Source organism: Thunnus albacares, chromosome 8 (genome assembly GCF_914725855.1).
Source record: "Thunnus albacares chromosome 8, fThuAlb1.1, whole genome shotgun sequence".
In the NCBI taxonomy this organism is placed as follows: domain Eukaryota; kingdom Metazoa; phylum Chordata; class Actinopteri; order Scombriformes; family Scombridae; genus Thunnus; species Thunnus albacares.
Window position 1 is genome coordinate 13,388,453 of NC_058113.1, and position 23,534 is coordinate 13,411,986.

Sequence of the window (23,534 nt, forward strand, 5' to 3'; positions counted from 1 at the left end):
ATGGCTACTAAAAGCCAGTCAACATGAGTATATCACTGTGTTTAATTTGATACAGATTCATAACTCTTAAAAAAATAAATTAAAAAAATGTGCAGCCTTGACAGAGCTATGCATTCTGGTTTCTTTCTAGTTACTGTATGTTTTGTTTTACTGTATGTATCCAGTTAATTAATATCTTACATTATCATCATGTATCATCATGTTACAACTGATGTCTTTCTTTCCCTTTATCTATTATTTCCTTCTCTGAATGCTTTGGCAACACAAATGTAACATGTCATGCCAATACAAGTTGAAACTGAAAAAAAAATGAGAGTGGGGGTTGTAGTGTGATGGCGATGTCTCAATTACATGATGTTATTTTCATGAAATGAGACAGAAAGTAAAGGAGAGGAAATTTAAAGGGACAAACGGTGTAAGAAAGACTGACAGACAGACATAAAATAAGAAGAGGGTGAGCATAACTGACAGCGTTTTGTAATCATACATTCAATGTGTGCTACCAAAGAGCTGAGCCACTCTTATGTAAACCAGAATGAAACATTCATGAGCGAACCATCGTCTCATATTGATTGGGATAGTGCATGAATGACACATATGGCAGGTTGGCTATCTGAAACTCATCTATAGCAAATGGGAACACTTTGAAAGGTGCAATGCTCTAGTCAGATATAAAACCCTGAGAGACAGACAGAGGCAGGAAAAGGGACAACCTTTATTGGCATGAATAGAAAGGACCTCATATTGCCAGAGCAACTGAGGTTATATTCAAACCTTAAGGAGAAAGATAAAGTGTATGCCAAGGGAGAAGATGAAGAACAGAAAGAGGGGGTACATAAGTAGGAAGGGAGGGATGAGAAGAGAGACAAGGATTAGGCAATAAAAAGACAGATGAGATCAAGAGACAGCTCTGACACGCTCAGGCAGCACATGCTTTTTGTGAGCCTGGGAGCAGCTGAGCTAACCACACACATACACATACACACACATATGCACAAAGACTCTGATGTGGTTATCTGTGACTTTGTCTCTGACTGGGTGTATATATGAGATGTTTGGAAAGGGGCTGTACTGTAGGAAGTTGTGCCAGATCCCCAACACCACACCCCACCATCATAAGGAGAAGGGGACTTAGTGGGCTTTGGGCTTCTGTTGTGGTTTCTTTAATTCTCTCCATCTCTTTTTTCTCTCTGGCTCTCACTCTATCTCTGTCCTCCCTCTCCGTCTTGTTTCTCGGTCCAACGCACTGTTTCCCTTCGGCTGTTTCTCTGCATTTTCTTCACTCTATATCCATCAATCTTTCGCTCATCCTTAACCCATCCATCTCTCACTTTCTCAGAGGCAATACATACCAATGAATAACATTTGTGGGGATCTAATGGCATGATATCTACATGTAACAATTCAAATAGGCTCTGCAAATGTCTGCAGCTCAACTATCTAAACTCAGACAGAATATGCCAGGAGCTTTGAAAGTCTTGTTGTGTCTACACACATGTTTTAAAAGCATTTGTTATAGCACATCTGCATGACAACTAAGAACTGACAGGGAAGTTGAGGTATGGAAGGCAGAAAAGCGGATAGAAAAGTTTATTTAATTTGGGTGACAGCATTTAGACTGAGCATCTCAGACACTAAAGGAAGTACAAGTTTTAGGACAAAGTCAGATCTGTGCCACAAATGGTTAAAATACTTGATCTTTTTGGCATGTGTAGGTCTAAGTGCTGCAACATGAACACAGGAGGAGTTTAGATTATGACTGTAATAAGTATAGGAGCCTCCTGCCAGATAAACCGCACCGCTCTGTGATCATAAGGTGGTGGGCTCCGTTGAGGTTTAGGGCTTCTGTTGTGGTTGCTTTGTAGTTCGGAGCAATTCTTTTTTTTTTTCCAGGACTATCAGGACATTCACTCAGCATTTCTCCGTCACTCAACTTATGTCTCTCTCTCCCTCCAATCCTTTTTTCCCCCTGTTCTGCTACAGTATGTTTCCTTTAATGGCTTGAATGATATAAAGAATAACCAGCACTACATTTTATCCTTTGATTTTCTCAGACTTATAGCTGCTCTTACAGTTTCTTTCCTCCTCCCTCCTCTTTCTCTTTATTCTTATATAAACCTTACCTTGTCTGTGAGGGAGAAAAAAGATTATGCCTCATTCTAACTTAAAAGAAGTTTTAACCTGCCTTCTGTGCCACATGTCATGCAAACTGGATCAAGACTCTTGAGGTTTGAGTAATCCCCTACTCACGTATATACTCATGTATATACACCCACACATTCTACACAGACACTGACGTGCACCCCAGCACACACACAAATACAGACAGAGATCTGGGTGCACTTATACACACTTAGAACCTGACAATCAGATTTTCTGTCTTTATGAACACTTTTCTACAATCCACCCCCACACCTCCTCTTCCCCTTTTTACAAAACCTCAAACGCCCACACACTGCCTCTTGATTCAATTAAACCACAGTCAAGTCAGGACTGTGACATATACCCCCATTGAGGGAAGTGGGAGATGTGTGTGTGTGTCTGTTTTCTGTGTGAATCAGAAAACTTCAAGACCTCCCTTGCCATGGCCCTTCCTGCTCATTGTGGTAATGGATGAGTGACCTTTGACCCCCTAACACATTCTATGCCTGCCTTCCTCTGGGCTCTCTGTCTTTCTTTTTCCCCCACCTTATTTTTTTTTGTTTTGTTTTTGCTCTTTCTGTCCCTTCCTGTCTGTCTGTCTCTGTCTCACTCTCAATATCTCTTCCCTAATAAGACAGGGACTGTCCTCCCTGTGGGGAAAGAGGTCAGTGCCCCTGACACAGACGCACACACACACGCACAGATAAACATACAGGCATAGACTGCACACATGCATACACACGCAGATAGCACACATGCAGACATGCACACATCCATGCAGATAAAAGGACAAACCCCCACCGCCCACAACCACTGCCACATACACATTCACAGTCACACAGAAGCACACACACACTGACCCAGAAATCCCATCTCTGTTATGCAGAACATCAGTTAGCTGATGGTGGAGCTGATTATGCAGCTACCCTCCGCTAGCCCACAACTCCCTGGTGGATATCTGCCTTTAAAACCCCAATCCCAAATGTCTTTTTAGCATATCAATAGAGAATTATATATTCCTAAACAGTAGGTCTTGCATACATACAGCTTTTCACAGCTATCTCATCTCATCATGTCACAATATGAGCCTGTTTCAAAAAAGACAAATTTAGGCAAATATTTCACACAGAAAACTTCCAAAAGTAACATTTAGCTGTCACACTGATGTAAAGATTACAGATGTTCTCCGTCATGATTTGTTTCTCTATCTATCAGCATATATTCTATGCATATTGTATATTGTATAAGCAAGTGCAGATATGTTATTTTCAAAATGATAATGAGTAAGAAAAATGGAGGGTGCTGTCATAAGTTTGGCAAAGTCTTGAGTATAAAACTTTTACTTCCCTAGGCTGTGTAACTTCTTGTTTGTGTTTTACTACATTCTGGGGCATTTGGCTGTTGATCAGCTCAACCAATAAACTGAGGAAACAGAGGCACTTTAATCAGTAGTATCATGTATTATGTTCCTTATTAGAGTTACATAGCATCAGATTGCAGTCTGATTTTGTGCCTCTGACTGGCATCTTCACCATAGCCAAAGAGGCTCATGTGTAATGTAATATGTAGTGTTACTAAACATACAAAACTTAATGAAAAACATTTATGCTCAATAATTAAAACACAACCCTATAGAATCATATTCAGAAGACTCCTGTGTGTGTGTTTCAGTAATATAGTTACCAAGTTAATTTTCAAAAGTGAATTTATGGTAACAAAAGAATGTTTCTAGTCCTTCACCTACTCTCACTCTCCACTGGCAAACAAAAAGGTCAGTTTTAGTTTGGATATTGCCAGTGGCCTTCCATTACTTAACATTGTACTTGCAGGAGAGTCATCCCAGCAGATTCCTGGGTTGATAGCTCCAGCATTAAAAGCTGACAGTCAGTCTTCTTTGGCTGCATTTTGCATTTATCTTACAGTGAGTGTGAAACCTCCTGCACAATGTGAACGAGTCAGCAGCAGCCCAGACACTAACTTCTGATCACTCTACAAATACCTTGGCTTCACTTGGGCCCAGGGGGCTGGCTTTATAGATTGGTGCAGTGCAGGGGTGAGGACTGGTGACCCCAACAAAGATTGCTTGCTAAGCAAATAAGCAAAGTAATCTGGTTGTGTGTGTGTGCATGTGTGTCCAGACATACATGCAAGTGTGTGTATATACGCCATATGTTTGTGTATTTGTCTGCAAATGTGCCTGAGCATGTCTGCAAATATGTGCATGTGTGTGTGTGTGTCTGTATGTGTCTATGTGTGTGTGTGCTTGTCTGCCTGCTCATGAGGAGCTGAGAATGCTCTTGCATGTTCATTGATAATGTCATGCATTGCCATTCTGCATGTTTTAGCTTGGTAATTGAAAGGCCATCTGTGATCTACTGGGGAGGTTTAGTAAAGGGTAAACTACAAGGCTCATTATTTTAGGCGTGGGAAGCCCTTGGAGGCCAAAACAAATTAGTTTGTGTCCACTTTAACCTTCTGAAAACTCAATTACTGTAGGTAAGGTGTGTACGTGTGCAGTATCCATGCATGTTCTTTAGGAGTTGGTGCAAACTTACATACATGTTCTCAAACAGCAGTAATAAAACAAAGTCAAGTTGACCTGTAGTTCTGTGTAGACAAAACCAGCTACTACTTTGTCAAACAGACAATGCTGCCTTGGCCAAAACTTTGTCGAACAGCACATGAAACAAATGAAATTGATTACACATAGTGGGTATGTGTGTGTGTGTGCCTGCCTTTGTATGTCTGCTGGGTCCATAAACATGGAAACAGACATGACCTGCATGTCTCAGCAGTTTCCTGTGTAAGCTGAGCTCTGCACATGTGTGTGTGTGTATGTCCCCATGGTTCTCGCATCACTCCTCAGGCCTGCAGAGCAACACTTTCCACTCTATTAGTGTGTCTCAGTGTCTGTGCACCAGCACATGTGTGTCTGCCTTTACATGTATGTGTGTTTCCATCTGTCTCCTGTCACCAGCAGTCCTCTCTGCACCATTAGGACCTGTTAAGATCAAGGGTCATTTCTCTAAAGGTCAAAGTTCATCCATCTAAAGGTGAAAAGTCACTAGGGTTAGGTCTGCTGTAAGGTGACATTGGACAATCACACAGCTGCAGCCTTGACAACTAACACCTTTGGGAATTTGCAGAACATCCCATGTGGGCAGCATACAGTATATTCAATATAAAGACATTTCACAGTTCTTTTATAAGTGAAGTGACATGGGAGCCTGTCCTGAAGGAAAAGTGGTTACTTTAGTATTCTAAAAGTAATGAATGAATTACTTGCTAAAATGAGATTAAAGCCCTATAGGATGTGAACACTTCTGACTTTGATAACTTCTATTGGTAGCATCAAAAAAGCTATTGGGAGACAGCAGTACATGCTGCAACCCCCTCTGGCCAAAAATCAAACCCGGGGATGTTGAGATGAAAGGGTTGAAACAAACACATAGACAACACCAATTTTACAAACCAATATGCCATAATCATTTTTAAATGTTATCACATAATAATTCACATAGGGGCTTTAATTATTTGCCAAATAATATTTAAGATATATTATGCTGTGGTTGTATTCAGTAGAGAAGTGTAAGTACAATAAACATCTAAGTAAGAAAGAATGAGATCTGCCTGAGAGATGACTCATTTGACAATATCTTGTGTCAGTCTGTGTTGAAAAGAAGACTTGAAAGGGGAGGAAGTCCAAGTTCACCCTTGAATTAAGCATAGGGGCTGTTTGGCTTACACACACAGACATCCGTTAACATCCACACACAAACACACCCTTACTCTCACACTAACACACAAAAACTAACGCACACAATGCCCAAACAAATATCTCACCAAGGCACAGAGTCAACCCATTCACCCAGCCCCAGCAGTTAAAAACAAAGTTTCCCCCTCCAGCTAAACTCAGGCCTGACCATAATTAAGTCTGCTCTTTCAAGTGATTTTATTGAATTCCACTTCACTGCTGTATTTTTTTATTGTTTTTATTTCGTTTTTTTTGTTTTGTTTTGTTTTTTTTGATACTGCTGTATTCTGTTTCATTGTGTGTCTTTTAATGCTAGATAACTTGAGACTGGTGAAATCAATGCCATTATGTGCCAGTATATTTATTTTATTTTTTGTTTCATTTTGAAGCATCTCATGATTGTATTTACAGACATCATTGCTGGGATATTTTCAATTATACAATATGGTTATAGAAACGCAATCACAAGGTTTTGAAGTAGTGGAATTATTACATTCAACTCCAATCCAGGCAAAAACATAATGTTAACCAGGTTAACCATTTTTAACTATCCATCCATAACCATAAAGATGCAAAGGCACCCCATGGTCTGTACCGCAGCTAAATTTCTGGCTACATTGTTGCTTCATCTGCATCAGCTAAAGCTGCATAGCCAGAGGTCATGAGGTTTGTCATTACAGTGGAAAGAATGTAATTAAAAGATGAGATAAGAGGTGATTGACAGTCATTAATGTGCTATATAAAAGATACTGACAAGTCTCCTTCTCTTACACATAAACATATTGCATACCACTAATGGACACACACTATATGGACATTCAACATGAGAAATTGTACATATGCACCATATATGAACACTACTGCCCAATACATATAAACATACACACAAATACACAAAGCCTAGACAGGTATAATGAGGGCTAATATGAGTCTCTGAGTAGATGTTATCAGAAAAGAACAAAGTAATGTTATCCTGCAGGGAAAGAGCCTATACTCATGCTGCTTTTCTTCTCCATTATTGTATTGGCAGGAAAGGAACCTTGGTTGCCAAGGTGATACTTTATATCATTTGGGGTCCTTTTATCGAATGGACAAAAGCCTGGTGCATGCAGTAATCAATAAATAGTAATGTTATTGGCAGTAATAGTCAAAAACCTTTCAATAACAGTTTGGTTTCCCACATTGTCAGGGGCTTATCTCCTACCTTCTGTCTGTCTCACTCCTTGGACTAAATCTTCTAATGTAAAATAGACACAGTCAGGTATACAGGGGATAACTTGAGAAATATGGGCCATAATAAAGTAGAATATCAGCCATATCTAAAAACAGTATCTCTGAGGCATGTTTGATCAATTTCACCCACATTCCTTGAAACTCTAGCCATTTTTTTCTACCTTGAACTACTCACGTTAGCAAAAAATTGCTAAACCTCTGAATTCACTCTCAGCCCACACAAACACAAATCCCCTAAACCCCAGAGTGTGTGTGTGTGTGTGTGTGTGTGTGTGTATGTAGGTGTGCATATGTATGAATGTGTCCATCTTCTCCCCAGTTGAACAGGATGTTGGAGGTCAAAGAACGGGGTCAAAGGTCAAAGCCTGACTAAATAATTACCAGATACTCTTTCCAACGACACAAACACAAAGCTCTGCGATTATATGGGTTGTTATTTTTGAGATGTCTGGACAGCGTCTTCCTCTGTGACCCCCTTAGCTTGTGCACACACCTTCACCTATACACAAACACACTTGAACATGCTCTCTTTCCATTGCTGCCTTAGTGGCACTCACACACCTGCCCAACCCCCACACACACAAAGTGTCCAGCTTGAGAACTTGTCCCACTGACAGGCTATCAGTCAGGAAACAGGGGGGAGAAAAGGAGACCAAGAAAGAGAGGCAGGGTGGCTAGATTTAGCCTGTCAGTCACAAAAGGTCAAGGGTCACCCTGAAAGCCTACTGACATGTATGCACACACACACGCATGTGTGCACTGGCACACACATACAATGGTGTTCATCAAAACAAGGTCAAAAGTGGAGGGCAGACAGCTGGTTGGGTTTACACACAGAAAGAGAGAGAAGACAGCTGGGTAGTTTTACTAGCGTCTGCCCTTTAAATTGAGACTGGAAGAAAGTTTAAAGAGGGCACAAGTGAATGTTTACAGCAGGGCAAAGAGGTGCAAACACTTATTTCAATTGTTCTGAATGAATTTAATATCAGTAACATGCCTTCAAGAATTTGTTGTGCACTATAAGGGAATTATTTGATTAGGAAACAAAACCCTGTTAATTATGTAAATGGTTCACATTAAATAATAACTTTTTCTCTTTAATTTTTGCTACAGGCTTTGCATACCGTAGCTCTCTTTTTCTGGCATCCTTTGTAAACTGATAAAACAGAAGAAGAAAGATTCAAGAACTTTACTGTCATTATGCAAAGACAATAAAATTGCAATCACATCGACCTCACATGCTGTATTTGTATTTAAGACTTCACACATATTTACAAAAAATAAATAAGACAGGAATGAGATAAGAAATATAAAATATCAGTGATAAAAAGTACAAAATCTATGCAATACAATTACAAAATATAAGCAATATTAAGTATAAACACAATTAATAATAAAATACAACAAGATACAACTAATAAGGGTGCAAAAGCATCAGCAGCAAAAGTACAGTAAAGGTGTGGCAGACAGATGTGGAGTGATGGTGTATTGGGGTGCTGAATGACATTTGTGGTTGGTGTAGAAATACTGCACATAATTAGTGGCTTGAAGTGGCATTTAAGTAAATATTGCATGTGCTCTAATGATGGCAGCATATCAGTCTTGTCAGACTGAGGAGATGCCTGAATTCAATAGCACCACAGCTTTTGGGAAGAAGCTGTTTTTCAGTCTATTAGTGCACGTGTGGACTGATCTGTAGCGCCTGCCTGATGGGAGGAGCTTAAACAGATGGTGCCCAGGGTGTGTAATGTCTTTTATGATGTTCATAGCCCCCCTCACACAGCAAGTGCTGTGAAGATGTTCTAGTGATGGCAGCTCAATGCCAACAATGTCCTGTGCTGTTTTCACAACACGCTGGAGGGCTTTTATGTCAGCTTTGGTGCAGCTGCTGTACCAGGCTGTCATGCAGTTTGTTGGGATGCTCTCTGAGGTGCATCTATAAAAGTTGACAAGCAGCTTTTGGGGGAGGTTGGCTCTCCTTAGCCTCCTCAGAAAATAAAGGCGTTGTTGTGCCTTACCCACCACTGCTAAGGTGTTATCAGCCCAGGAGAGGTCCTCTGTGATGGTGATTCCTACGAACCTGAAGCTGGGGTCTCTCTCCACAGCCTCCGGAAGGAAGCAGGAAGCAGGTAAAACAAAAACAATCCCTGTGCCAATTCTTCTGTTTTTCATTCTATGTCACTGCTACACACCTTCTAATCATCCAGATAAGTCTAGACCGGGACACGCCAATTCACCTCCTGTCTCTGGACTAAAAAGCTCCTTTCCTTTTAAGTCCACACCCAGGTAAATAGTGCTATAATAAGAAGACATGGGAAGGCATACACACAAAGTCTAATGGGTACATCTTTACATGTTCACAAACACAAACAATGTCATGCACCCGGACAGGTAAGGTGATACACATAGACTCTCACTGACCATATAGCCTACTGGTCAGGTGTATGCACTCACAAGCTCTGGCCAAGACAGATTACACCTTTATTGTCTCTGACCACTGAAGATTGTATGATGGGAGATGAGAAAAGATGAGATGGAGAGAGAAGAGGAACTATTTTGTTGTAGTTTCTGATGTATGAAAAGCTTCTGATATTATCATCATCAAAATATCACATCCCTTTAGATTCCCCAACAATCCATTTAAGGATATTAGTTTGAGGTTTTGAACTGCTCTTTGTCAGTGGCTGTGGAGCACAATTAGATTGTTTCCTTTCATATTCTGTTAGTATCATTTCAGTTTCTGTCACTGCATTATCTGTTCAGTGAGGGCACCGAGATCTTTATCTGCTGACAGAAATGCAACAAAACACCTACCTTAAAATTGTTCACAAAGTGAGTACTGGTTGAATCACTGCTACTGGTTGAATCACTGCTACTGCTTTCCACTAGAGAGTTGCGAAATGTATTAGTATAAAAATGTCCTGTAAGCCTTTTTGCATTTGTTTTGTTGTCCCAGTAGGATTTCATTTCATGGAGTACCACTTTCAACTGCAGGGACCCCACATGGGGCCCCATGCCCCAAGGATGGAAAAGCCCGAATAATGTGACCATTCAGTGCAAAACAAGGAGCCAGGCCAGACAGAACAACATGGGTGGTCAAGGTAGAGCAGTCAGGTGGGGTAAAAAGGAGGACTGGAGGAAAGGAGAATGGAGTGGAGCATGTGGTCAACACAGCAGGAAACCCAGTGGTCATTTCACCCATGGACACACACATACACACACCAATTGATAGACTTACTGATAAAATGAAAGCTGCATGGTTAGTCATACATGGAGACAAACAGTGAGACAGGCCAGAAGCCGGATGAACAGATAGGGATGCATGCAAGGCTACATTCACACACATATACAAGCAGATACACACACCAGACACACAGACAAACAGGTCAACCTGGCCAGACAGGCTGAGTTTGCTTTGCTTATACCTGCAGGGATGATCAAGGATACACAGTGATTTGTCTCATTAATGTTGTGCTGTACGGGTCATAAAATCTACCCTCTTTTTTCTTCTCACAACTCAAGTAAGAGTAATGCTTTCCTTGTGATTTTTATTATCATCCCCCAACCCACAATTGATCATTTGTGTGTCCAGCAAAGGTGAATAATAAGTGAAGGTTTGTATGTTTAAAAATTCAACAAAACATATGTTGTATAAGGGTTCACATCTTGTATGAAGTGGATGTGGATACAACACTGGGTTAATATTTCATTTGCAAGATCATTTGTATTTTTTATAAGGCTGTGTCAGGTACACTACAAAAACCATCCATCTTAACAAGTAATTTCATCTCACATTCGGCCTTCAAGTCTGTGTGGGATTGTTTTCAATGCCGCACCTGCCCTCGACACAGTTTCTAATAAAACTCGGCCCCAACCCACAGGACAAATAAGGACCTTATGGATGTTTTTAATCTAAAGAAATGTAAATACAATTACTCAGCTGCTTACTAAACCACCTTTAGAGGACTTATTAAAAATAAAAAAATAAAAAAAAATACCTTGCACCAGCTTGAGGCATTTGGAGCTAAAAGCTGATAAAATCACTGTTAAGTCCCTGTTTCTCTGATAGTTCATGTTGTTTGCAACAGACAGAGACACAAAGCAGGTTTTAGAATATCAAATTTCAGGGCAGTTCCAGGAACTTTAATTGATATGTGAATAAAAAGTAAAAAGAAATGTATCTTAAAAATTCTTGAGACAAGCTGTGTTATATTGGAAACAGGTGAAATAATCAAATCCTTGTTTGCCGTTACAAGCTAAAAAATAAGTCTTAGAATCCTTTAACTCAATTATCCTACGCTAATATTTAATCTGTATTTACTGTATGTGCATTTTGTAAAGTGAATTAGTCGTGACTGTGTGTTTGAGTGTATTCATCCACTGTGGCTCCATGGCTCCATGTCCAAGTCTTTCTTATGCAGCATGTGTGCTTCATTGTAATTCCACCCACATTCCAGTTAGGAGATATTTCCCACATTTTACATGCTGTACTAGATGCACAGCTGCTTCACCACAAAAGAAATTATTTTAAAAGAAACTACAGTACCAGTAAAAGATAGACCCCAGGAATGGAGATCTCTGCAGTAGCTACTAGAGCACTGTTATCTGAGTATTCATGTTCATCTGAGCCAGACTATAATAGTGCATTATTACGATGTGGTGTGACAATCCAATCTGATGGCAAGTAAAAACTCCACCCAACCACACTGGGAGTGGAAAGATTGCATGCAAACGCCTTCTCTCTTGCTAAATCGGGCGAAGGGAAACAACGCATTGCACAATGGCTCTGTTGTATTATTAGCCCCCTCAGAGGAAGCTACAATTGTCGGATCAGACTCCAAAAAAAAAAAAAAGAGTAAGTCAAGTAAGTCTGGGAAAATATCAGCTTCCTGTCCATGGCTTCGGGGTCTAGCCTGACTAAGTGTTTGCCTCTGCCTTTCTTACTGCTGCACTCACTTTCTGACCCTGTTTCTCTCTCTCTCTCTCTCTCTCTCTCTCTCTTCTCTCTCTCTCCAGTTATTTGGCTGCCTCCTTGTTTACTCAGATCAAACTTGTCAGGGAAAGCCAAGTGGGTTTAAACAAACACATGCGCACACACACACATACACACACCCTGATCAAACTTAGCCGGCATCGAGGCACCACTAAACATCACTGCTAAAATATCAACTGCACCAGTATCTGATTCTCATACAGTACACTAGAGATCAGTGTAATTTATGCTGACATAAATAAATCATTCAAATCTGTGTGTGTGTGTTCACAGGAGATGAGGAAGGGAGGAAGAAGGAATGGTCGTGATTCGGGAGGCAGACAGTATTTCATTTACTATTACAATTATTATTATAATTATAATAATAATAATCATTATTATTTGTTGCAATGGTTAGGTTTGGCTTCCCAAGAGCTTTGTTCGACCTCTAATGCTCAACAGCAGCAATCAAGCTCTCAGAAATGAGAGAGAGAGAGCACCAGGACATCTCTTTCTAACTTCTCTGGTTGGTAGCCAGTTTGTATCTCCCCAAGGCAGCACACACTGTCTGTCTGACCTCAACTGAACTCAACTCAACTGCTTACCATCAGCAGGGGTGCCTTAACATTACTTTAAGCCCTGGGGCTACGGATGTTTTGGAGACACCCCACCCAACCCGGGTCATAAAAATAAAAAATACAGACTTGGACTGGATAATTAACAAGATGCATGACAGATCAGATTAAAAAACCCAAAATCAAATCACTCTATATAACCGCAAAAGAATGTCATTCCACTTTCACATTTGACCCAGGTCATTACTGTAGGGGTCTGACATGTCTTCTAACAGCTCTTCTCCTCTGGCTGTAAGCACTCCTCCTTCTCTTCCCTCTACCTCAGAACACAATATTCCATCCTCCACAGCAGCAGACGTAGTAGCCCTATTTTCATCACTAGGCGACACAGAGACTTGGTTGTCTGCTTGCAGCTGCTGATGAACACTGCTGCTTGTAGGCTTACTGGTAAAAAAAAAAAAAAGTCAGTGACCTTCGGCAAAGTTTCACTATACACTTTATTCTGTTTTTTGTTTTGTTTTTTCTGAGCACTGCTGAGATGTGAGAACTTCATCTTTTGCACTGAAAAACTCAGCTACAGCTAAACTGAAAGTAGACTAGCCAACATTCATGAAAGCTGGTTCACAGTGCCACAGCTACCCGATTGGTGATTTGATGAATTACAAAATGCAGATATATTTGTTCTACACAACAGTGCACTGATCATATCTATGCACAGGAAACCTCTGTGACTTCCATGGCCCAATATTGTTCATGGCAGTGGTGCAAATATATAATATTATAATTTATAATATATGCTCTATATTTAAACTTTTTTGTAAACCTATGTCTTGTGAGGCCCCTGGTCCTCAGTAAGAGGCCCGGGTTTAAGCCCCGGTAAGCCTGTGCATTAAGGCGCAATTGGCCATCTCTAATCTTGCTGTTGATGATGTGGAGCTGAAAGAGATGAGAGTATGAAGCTAAAACTAAAAAGAGTTACTAAAAAGAGAGAGAGAGATAAACTCCCTTCACATATCCAGACTAAGAGGCAAAAACCAAAGTCATCTCCTCCATTTAAATTGCTGTAAAGAAATGTAGTAAAAATTGATATAACTCAAAGGGATAAATTGAGTCAGTATTCCAAAATCAATAAAACAAGACATAATTCATTTGCTGGAATGCTGCAATTACTCCCCACATAAAAGAATATTCAGTGAAATCCTTGACTGAGAATACATTTAGGCAGAATGTGTCATTAAAACTATGGGTGAAACTGAGTCCATAGTCAGTGATAACCTACTTATTGAAACATGATGACATGAGAAACTGAACAGAATTCAAATCCCTTTTTGTATATTTATGATTTCCTATGCTATATTATAATGGATGGTGTTCCATTATTTCCTCATTTCTTAGGAAAATAACATTTCATTTCTTTAAGCCACTGTTTTGTTCTCACTACGCTCGACCACCGCAGTCTCTTTTTCTCTAGTCTTTTTTAAAATGAGTCAGGAAGCCGACAGCAAAACCTAACTATTCTTTACTACGTTATCAAACAAAGAGAAATGTCCTCCGCTCGTTCTAGTAACATCTCTGTACTCCCTCATGGCAGGGTTGTACAGCTCTGCTATACGGTAAACAAGGTTCTTCTTCCAGTGGGCATTTTTGGTCTGATAGCCAGCTTACGTGATCAGCTGCCACAGCATTACGCCGGGTTGCGTTTCAGCAAAAGTTCAGGTTCAACTTCTTCCCACACGGCTGCTGTGGTTTTTTTTTTGCTGCACCCCATGTGTTCCCCACTCCCACAGCCTAAACGTACTACCCCCATTCAAATGAATGGGAGGACTGGAATTTTTCCCGCATTGCCGGATATGGTGTGAATGCAGCCTTACTGTAATTTTATCATATTTTCATAAGTGATAATTACAAGACACAGACTGATTAATTTAATGATTTACTTCCAATGAAAGTCTTCTTTTTGTTCCCTTATTTAACTTATCTGTGAATAAGCATCTTCCAACCACAACAACTTGTCAACACAGATTTTTCCTTGCATGCCAATAAGGCATATTTACAGTTTAAACAGTATGAATTTGAAACTGAATTGAGACTAAAAGAATGAGGGGGTGGAAAAGCAATGAGTGACAAATGCATGCTAGAAACAAAAATATGGAGGGGAGCAGAAAGAGTTGAGATTCTCAACTACTGATAGAGGTTGGGAGTAAGGAATGAAAAAGGAGGACAGAGTGATAGAAGGGCAAGGAGAAAGGAAGGAGACATGAAAGGGAGAGAGAAAGATAGGGAAGGAAAAGGAGAGTGGGTGTTTATAAGCCAAAGACATAGTGAGGGAAATGATGGAGTTGGCACCAGGGAGCAAAGGTAGAGAAGGGGAGTGATGAGTTTGGAGGAAGAGTTCAGCGAAGGCCTTGGATCCAATCAAAAGACTGTTTTTGATTCTGTTTTTCATTTCACCTAAAATAATGTTTCAATAGTCACTTGCTCATAGCTAAGCACCAACCTTGGTCTTTGAATGGGTACTCGTTTTGAGCAAAACACTTCTCTGTGGCCCCAGATGAACTGCAGCTGTAGCTTGGGGAACCAAGCATTGTGGGATTAGCTAACCTTGTTTCACTCTAGGAACCTGTGAAGAATTATTCAGACTCTTTGTAGATGCGGTTTAGAACTAGGCACCTGATTGTTTAAAATTGCTTGAGATATTTGATCCCAAAGGTGACTGTAGCAGAAGCAGTTTTGGGTGCATGAATGGGATCATTTATTAAGGGAACCCTGCAGCAGTGAGTCACAGAATTCATTAATTGAGTGATACATTGGGAGTTTAATGATGAATATTTGTTGTTAGAAAGAAGTTGGAAAAGATTTACAGATGCCATGACAAAGAGTAATTTATTTAAGTACAGTATGTTGTTTTGTTTGCCCCACTTAAAAAATAAAAAAATCAGTATGACTTTGACAGGCAGCACATTGCTGATTTGGGGGTAGACTTCTCCTTCACAGTGTTAAAATAATGCTGTGGGGCACTGATGGAAAAGTATTGGCGGTAATCATAAATATATGATACATCACTACTGCAGATTACGACTGAAATTTCTGCTCAGTACCCACTAATTCTCATAAGACATAAAATATTGATTAGGATCAATATACAGAGTTTGAGTAGTAAAAAAGAAAGAGAAACTGTGAGTTTCACAAACTGTGTGAGGTCTCAGTGCAGCGGTAGACGTGTTTACAAGAACTAAGCAAGAAGCACATACAAAAACAATCTCACTTCACGCACATACATACTATATGGTCATGCTTTATAGCAAGCACATACTGAAGTGTTTCGCAAGCACACACGGTCACATCAAATGCACACAGAGAAACAAGTACATGTGTAAAATTCCTCAGAGATAAACTTATTTTTCATACATTTTTCAATTCTCAACAGTAGCTAGATGTGCACACTTCCTGTGAACACATAAATATACGCATAACTTTCTGTCACCGAAACAAACAAATGCACGTGAAGTTTCTCAAAAACGCAAACTTGTAAATACACATAGTCTCTAACAAATGCATAAGAAAATGTGTGTGTCAAGCTCTTCACAAACTCATGCATATATGCATAAAGGTTCTCACATGAACACACGTGCAGTGCGGCTGTCTGCCTCCCACATGCAGTGTTTGTGACGCATAGGAAAAGTCATTAGACCCGCACTTCCTCTTCGAACAGAAGAGAAAGAAGAAAAGACTGTCTTGCATGAAACACACAGGAAATGTGTGGGTGACTGCTTGTACGTGTATCTCAGTTTGTGTATTTGTAAGTGCACATGCACGCGCATGTTTCCCAGTCTGAAGTTCTGTCCCTATGGCTGGTGACCAATGTCTTGTAATTGCTTGCCTTTGATTGCTTTCATTGAGCAGAGTACAGCTACAATTACAGTCAATTAAAAACACACAGCTAAGGGTTGGCTTGCTCAGCAGACAAAGTTGCACACTATGATCTTGTGGATTCAGCATTTGTCCAAAGCAATTCTTCAGATTTATACTTGACTGAATTATATTAAACTGGAAAGTTCCCACTATAATTATATATAATGACACATCACATAAAATGTGCAGCAAAGGTGAACAGACATTGTAACATTATTTCAGCATCTTACAAAACTGGCTGAACAGGTACAACCTTAAATAACAGCAGATTGCAGCTATGTACAAACACAAAACACAGTATGGTAGGTAGCTCTGATCATGTGCTTGTCAAACGGGGCAACAAAATGCAAAACATCTTCACTCATACATGGCTTCAACTGTAGATTTTTGAGTTTCACAAGTTTCATTTCTCTTTACACAAAAGTACAAACAGTTTGAACTTCTGCTTTTTAATGGACAATGCCCCTAATTGTGTAACTAATCACTTGACATATTAGTGTGTGTGTGTGTGTGTGTGTGTGTGTGTGTGTGTGCTTCTCATGTGTCTGCCAATACAGACTAATTTCACATAATTTTTCACATAATTTCCAAAGCAGTGTTGTGTTTCTTACTGTGCGTGGGTGCGGGTTTATCTGCATCCTGAGTCAACATCAACAGTCTGTGGTGTGTGTGTGTGTGTTTATGCGCCTGCGTGTGTGTATGTTGTCTGTGTGACTGTGTGTAGGTGTCCTTATATACGTGTGTGTGCTCGTCTCTAATTTGGCCCAAAGTCAACTGAGGGAAATGATTGACTGCGGCAATCTGTGAGAAAATGAGTGAGACAAGGAGGACAGAAAGAATAAAACAGGGAAGTAGGGCCTCGTAGAAATCCAAAACAACAAAGTCAGGAAGAGAGCCAAAAATAGAAAGAGGCAGAGGGTGAATCCTGGGGTTTGGACATCTGCTGAAGCTTCAGGAAACTCAATCACTTCATGCCTGAAGGTGGAAGTCTTACCTGTCTGCACTAAATCATGTCAACACACACACACATACGCAAACACACTCACAATGCCATGAAGACAGGTGAAGGACAGCTTTTCTCTCTTTCAGGGGTAAGTGTATCCCCCCCCCCACACACACACACACACACACACGTGCGCACACACAACACAACACACACCAGTGGATTAATTTGGACACTGCATCTCATCTCTGCCTTCTTCTGTCATGAACATCTGTCACCTCAGCAGGAGCCAAACTGCTAATAAACATGCAAACGCATGCTCATGTGCATAAACACACTCATTATCTCTATTTCTTTCTTGTTCTCTTACAAAAACACACACATACACACAACTCCTTCAGTCAAAATAGATGACTAAATTTGGCCCCGTCGCCATGTGTTACTGGTTCACAGTATTTCATCACTGTCTGTCTCCATACACACCTGCACCCACAGCCACCCAGCATAGCTCAGACATTTTTATCTCTGGTTTGTTTATTTACTTGTTGCTGTTTTTTCACCACCTTCAGGACACAAAACTATCAATGTTCATACAGTAATTTTTTATTCATACTGATCCTTATGCAATAATAAACTGCATTATGTTGTAAGAACTAAGACACCTGTTTCCTCTCAGATTCCTTGGGATATCACTTTCTTCACTGCTAACGGCAAATACTCTCTCAGGTGCTGTTTATTGGCACGTGAAAGGGGAGCACAGTCTATGCATGCAAGGTTCATCTCTGAATATTCCACACAGAAGTGGAAATCCCCTTATGCAACAGGCACAACATGCAGGTGTTACTAACTGTAATCTTTAGCTTCTTTGCTTTAGGGAGTACTTTTGATATTGCATTGTTCAAAGGGAAGGTTCTTGTGTTTCTAAATTATAATTTTTGAGATTGGTTTGAAAAAAAAATACATCTCTTTTGCAATGTGTGCATATCTCTGTAATTCTTGTTTCTCTCTACTGGCCTCTGTTGTTCTTTTTATTCACCTACAATGAATCCAATATACAGGGAGTATTTGTTGAAATATTCATGACAACAATGTGTTCCCATGAAATGCTGTTTTAAACCATGTTACATGCTGAAACTTATGTGATTTCACTGTCTGACCAAGGTCAGGTGTAAAACAGTATCAAACTTAAATCTTTGAAATGTCTTTTTAACACTGACTTAACTTTGTATGTGAAAACAAAAAATCAATAAGGCTGTGGAGGATTATTTGTTGAACTTTTAGGAAGTTTAGAAGGGTTCCTCTCAAACTGCAGTAAATGTTCCATCCTCTGCACTTTCACAGTTTGTGGGTTTCTGAAATTAATTCTATACATCAACATTTCCTGTTTCTAACTGTAAACAACCTGCATTGAAGCGATTTGCTGGTAACCTTTTGAACTTTTTTGAACTGTTGCAGCTGAAATGTCAGCATTGACTATGTAATTTTTGTAGTGTGATGTAGTCAGTCACTGTGGATAGCTCTGTCTCTTTCAGACCAGGACCAGTAAATAGCTCTCCACCTTGCAATGTAAATATACATTTACTTTACTCCTTATTCCTTATGTTCGGGTCTGGTGAAAAAAAAGAAAAATATGTCCTCACATTAAATTAAACAGTGTTGATCATTAGCAGGCACTTATCTAAAACACTGCACAATTACGTGTATCCATAATTTCTGTATGTTTTTTCTGTATTTCATATTACTATCTAATTACATCATGAATACAGGAAACGCAGTAGCTGTAATTTTAAAGGTTATTAGTGTATATTGCCAGTAAAAAACACATTAGCTTAGTACCTTACCTTAGCTATCCAATTCCCCTGCACATTCCCATTGTGGAGTCAGTGAGGATTCCTCCAGTGTTAATTAAACCATCTGTCTTGGAGAGAATTAAGGTCGTGATCTCCCAGACCTCTCCACTCACGCACTCCCTGAGAAGAAAAGAGAGAAGAAAAGAGACTTAATGAAGGAATAAAAGGATGAAATGACTTAATGAACCGCCTAACGAGGCCTGCGGCCATTTAATAAGGGCTTATTAAAGCTTAATTAGAGCAATAATCCAGCTTGTTTGGAGTCATTCAGTGTTGACTTGTGGCTGATTGTGTTTTTATGGCAACTGGATAAACAAGGAAGCATTGTCATTTCGCAGGAAGGAAGATAATTTGGACTGTGCGTGTGTGTGCGTGCGTGTGTTTGTGTGTGTGTGCATGTGGTGCTACAAACAGGGATACCCAAAATGATTAGGTGATCTTCCAATCACATTGAGGCCCTGCAGTCTTCATCTGGTCACATGTTCAAGTTTGATTTACACTCTCACACCTCCACCTGAAATCAAAACAGCTAAACCCAAGTAGACCTCAAACAAAATATATGACAAATATTTTGGTCATATATCATGTCACTCTAAGGATATCAAGGTCGTCCCTTTTGTCAACACTTGATGGTCAAATGTTCAGTTGCTCAAAAGTATTCAGCAGAAGTCTTGTCATATATTGTATGATACCTTCTGAAGGCACCCAACATGCTACTTATAGAAACATATGCTGCCTACTTATTATACTGGGACTCAACTTGCTGACTAATTAAATAACTGTATGACTATAAGTCCTGACTGTGAGAATTTCATACAGAGGTTGTTTTATTTGGATCTTGGTTAATGAGTCACGTGGTTTGTATCACTAATGATTCAGCTGGCCGACTCCTTTCCTCATTGATTCAAACACAGTACACAATGTTTCTGCTATACACAACAGCATGACTCATGTGAGTCAGATACCAAGCTGCATTGTGCCTAAGGACACATCTAAAGAGAGTGTAAGGTATACAGGACACTTGAGGATTCAAACTTTTATTATTCAGCCATTACCGCTTAGAGGACTGAGTCAAGCTCACAGCATGTAGTATTCCACTGGTACGTGGATTCCCTTCATTACTATGGCTCTCTGCCCTGTCTCTGAATGATTCATTTTATATCAGTGATTCAGATTGTTAATACCCACAGGCCCTTATATGGGGTTAGTAATATCCAGTGGTTGCAACAATAAAATGAGTTACTCTTCCTGATCACATGAGAACCCCAAATGACCCAGACAAACAACACTGCTTCCTGAGCCATAGAGTTTGTTTAAGAAATGTTGATTTCAAGGCACTGAAATGAAATTCTTCATCAGACAGAGAGGCAGTACATATACTGCTTGAGGATCTATGCAGAATATTGTCTTGATTTGTCTGTTCACAACTGTCTTAATTTTAATAACACTGATGGTATGCTGCAGGATGGTGAACGGACTTGAAGACAAGTGTTAAAAGAGGTCAAATTGTGAGGTCAAATGTGTAAAAACTTGACTTGAGTTTTGTAGTTTAAAGGTAGAGTCAGTCATTCTGGAGAAAGATTGTTGATATTTGAACAAAACACCCAAACAAATACACCCCTCCCTTCGTGCTCCTTCAGGAGCTCCCCCCCCCCAAACGTGCATTGCCATGGCAACAACCAAAAGAGATATATGGCAGAATCCAGAGCAATGTGTCTGCTTCTGTTCCTCTCACACTTTATCATGAGCGGAAAAAAAAAATCGTCTCATGTGAGCACAACAGTCCATCCACACCCTCCGCCACTCTGCGGCCTCCGCATTTCTCACTCGACCTGTGTTCAGTTTCTCTTTCCACAGAAGCAGCCGTCTGTTAGCTGCAGCTCCTAGGGAGCTGAGAGGACAGCAGCCAGACAAACTGCTTTCACCAGGCTGACTGACAGCAGGAATTTACTGAACCAAAATAGTTTGCATGTCGACTCCACAGGAAGAAATCAACAGTGTTTGTATTTATCGATTCATTGATACAGATAATACGTTCAAAACATATATACAATGGGATATTTGTGTGATTTAAACAGCTGCTTGATCAGATTACATTTCACTAAACATGATAGAAACAGACTCGGAGCGTAAAAAAACATGAGACTGTCTCGGATTCAGTGTGGATTGATACATTTAATAAAATGAAAGCATATCAGTTCCATGAGAAAACACTTTCTATGTGAATTGGCTACAGCCTCTCTCTCCCACCATTCAGCGGGTGCTAGAGATGGGAGACTGTCATGTCCTCACACAGACAGCTGCTCTGATGACTTCCCCCCTGTCTCGTGCATGAGTACGAACGCCCCTTATTGCTGACTGGCTGGTATAGTGTTGTGTGGCTCGCTTGGAGCCAGTGTCAGTGCTGTGTATGGACAGTGGATTTTTTTTCAGTGCACACACAGAGGAGACAGCTAGCGGACCGTGAGGACATATTCACTAAATTTGGCTAAAAATGTATTGGATTAGAAATCGCTGACTCTACCTTTAAGACAGAAGTGGATCTGCCTTCTTAGCCACTTCAATACAGTAAACACTCAGTGGCCATTAAAGGAACAGTATTTAGGGAAAGAGCAAAAAATGCTTGCAAAAGTGAAATTAGAGTGATACAGTGTGGGTTTGTGGGTAGGTAAAAATAACTCAAATACCTAAACATGTGCACACAAATTCATACACTAATATGGACATGAACAATATTCTGATTGCTTTATTTATGGCGCAGGTGGCAGGCACATTGTCACTGTGATAGCAATATATATACATACTCCTCACACACCCCACATAGACGTATTAACCAATGCTAGAGCTAGATTTTAACAAGATGACATCACCCAACTGTCAGCTCTCCGTGAAAACACACCACTCTGTTATGGCTGTGTATGCATGTGCACGCATGAGTGTGTCTCTAGCATTTTGGGCATTTGGCATTTTTTCAGTGGCACATCATCTACCATGAATAAACACATGCACACACACACACAAGCTCTCTCCTCTCTCTCCTTAGGAAACTGCTGACAGCTAACAAACACATACCTTTCTAGCACCATGGTCATCATTTCCCACCATGCTGTCACTTTTAGGGCCCTAATCCACCCGTGGATTTTGACACACAACTATGTAAGTCAGTTAGCAATCACCCAAGCCAGAAGGATTTAATTCATTTTGCCTGTAGCTCTTTTGGTTTTAGTTCAACACAGTTAAGTGATTCCCTCGAGTATGCACGGTAGATGAACCCCTGCTCCCAAGTTTCACTAATTTACTTCCTTTAATTAAAACCATTTGCAGGGTGGATGAGGCTTAGTACTCTGTGTTTAAATCAAAACATGATGGGTTTTAGGTTTTTAATCTTGAGTGCTCCAATGTGGTTATGATTTTTTCAAATGCTTTCGATCAGTTTCAACTTTTACACCGCTTTCAACGTCTGGGAATTATGTCAGTTACCCTGAGGGCAGTCTGAAGTCACACACCAGAGGGTCATTAACTGACTTTAGACATTACAGTGTAGATTCACATGGAACATTGCATAGAAATGTGTGACAGCATTTCATGAGGAAGGATTGAACCCTTACAGTCACAGTTCATGGACCGTGTCTCTGGCAAGTCTGCTGCTCTGCTAAAACACTTCAATCCCCTCCATTTATTTCTAGAACGCCAAACAGCTGACTATTCCTGCAGAAGGGCCAACGATTTCCATTGTTGTCATATATTTCTCCTCTTCCAGACATATGTCAATTTTATGTCAAAGGATTAGGGATGCCAGTTATTGTTCTACAGCATGAGAATGATGTCAGCTTTCCTACAGGACCTTCTCTGTGAGATGTAGACAGCAAAGCAGCTGACAATCCCTGCAAAGATGCCAACACATCACATCATTTACAAAAGTATGTCCTTGCTCTTCAGATCTGTCAGCTGTACACTAGAGAGTTATAAGGGAGGAAAATGAATGATGTCATCTTTCCAACAGGGCTTTAAATCTCACTGTTATTATGCTAAAGCACTGAGCTCTGGGAGGTGATGATGATGATGGTGGCGGTGGTGAGAGCGGTGGTGATGATGAAGATGATGGCTGGTGCAGTGGTCATGGTGGTGATGACAATGATGATGTAATCATCCC

The 23,534-nt window shown here is 40.2% G+C and overlaps 1 long non-coding RNA gene across 3 annotated transcripts in view; it reads right to left on the reverse strand.

Annotated features, from left to right (window-relative positions):
* The window catches only part of LOC122987892, a 113,613-nt gene that overhangs the window by 41,030 nt on the left and 49,049 nt on the right, over positions 1–23,534 (reverse strand). For all 3 annotated transcript variants that reach the window (XR_006404652.1, XR_006404653.1, XR_006404654.1), the window contains one exon: positions 19,373–19,501. This is a non-coding gene — a long non-coding RNA (uncharacterized LOC122987892). The remainder of the gene's footprint in view (positions 1–19,372; positions 19,502–23,534) is intronic.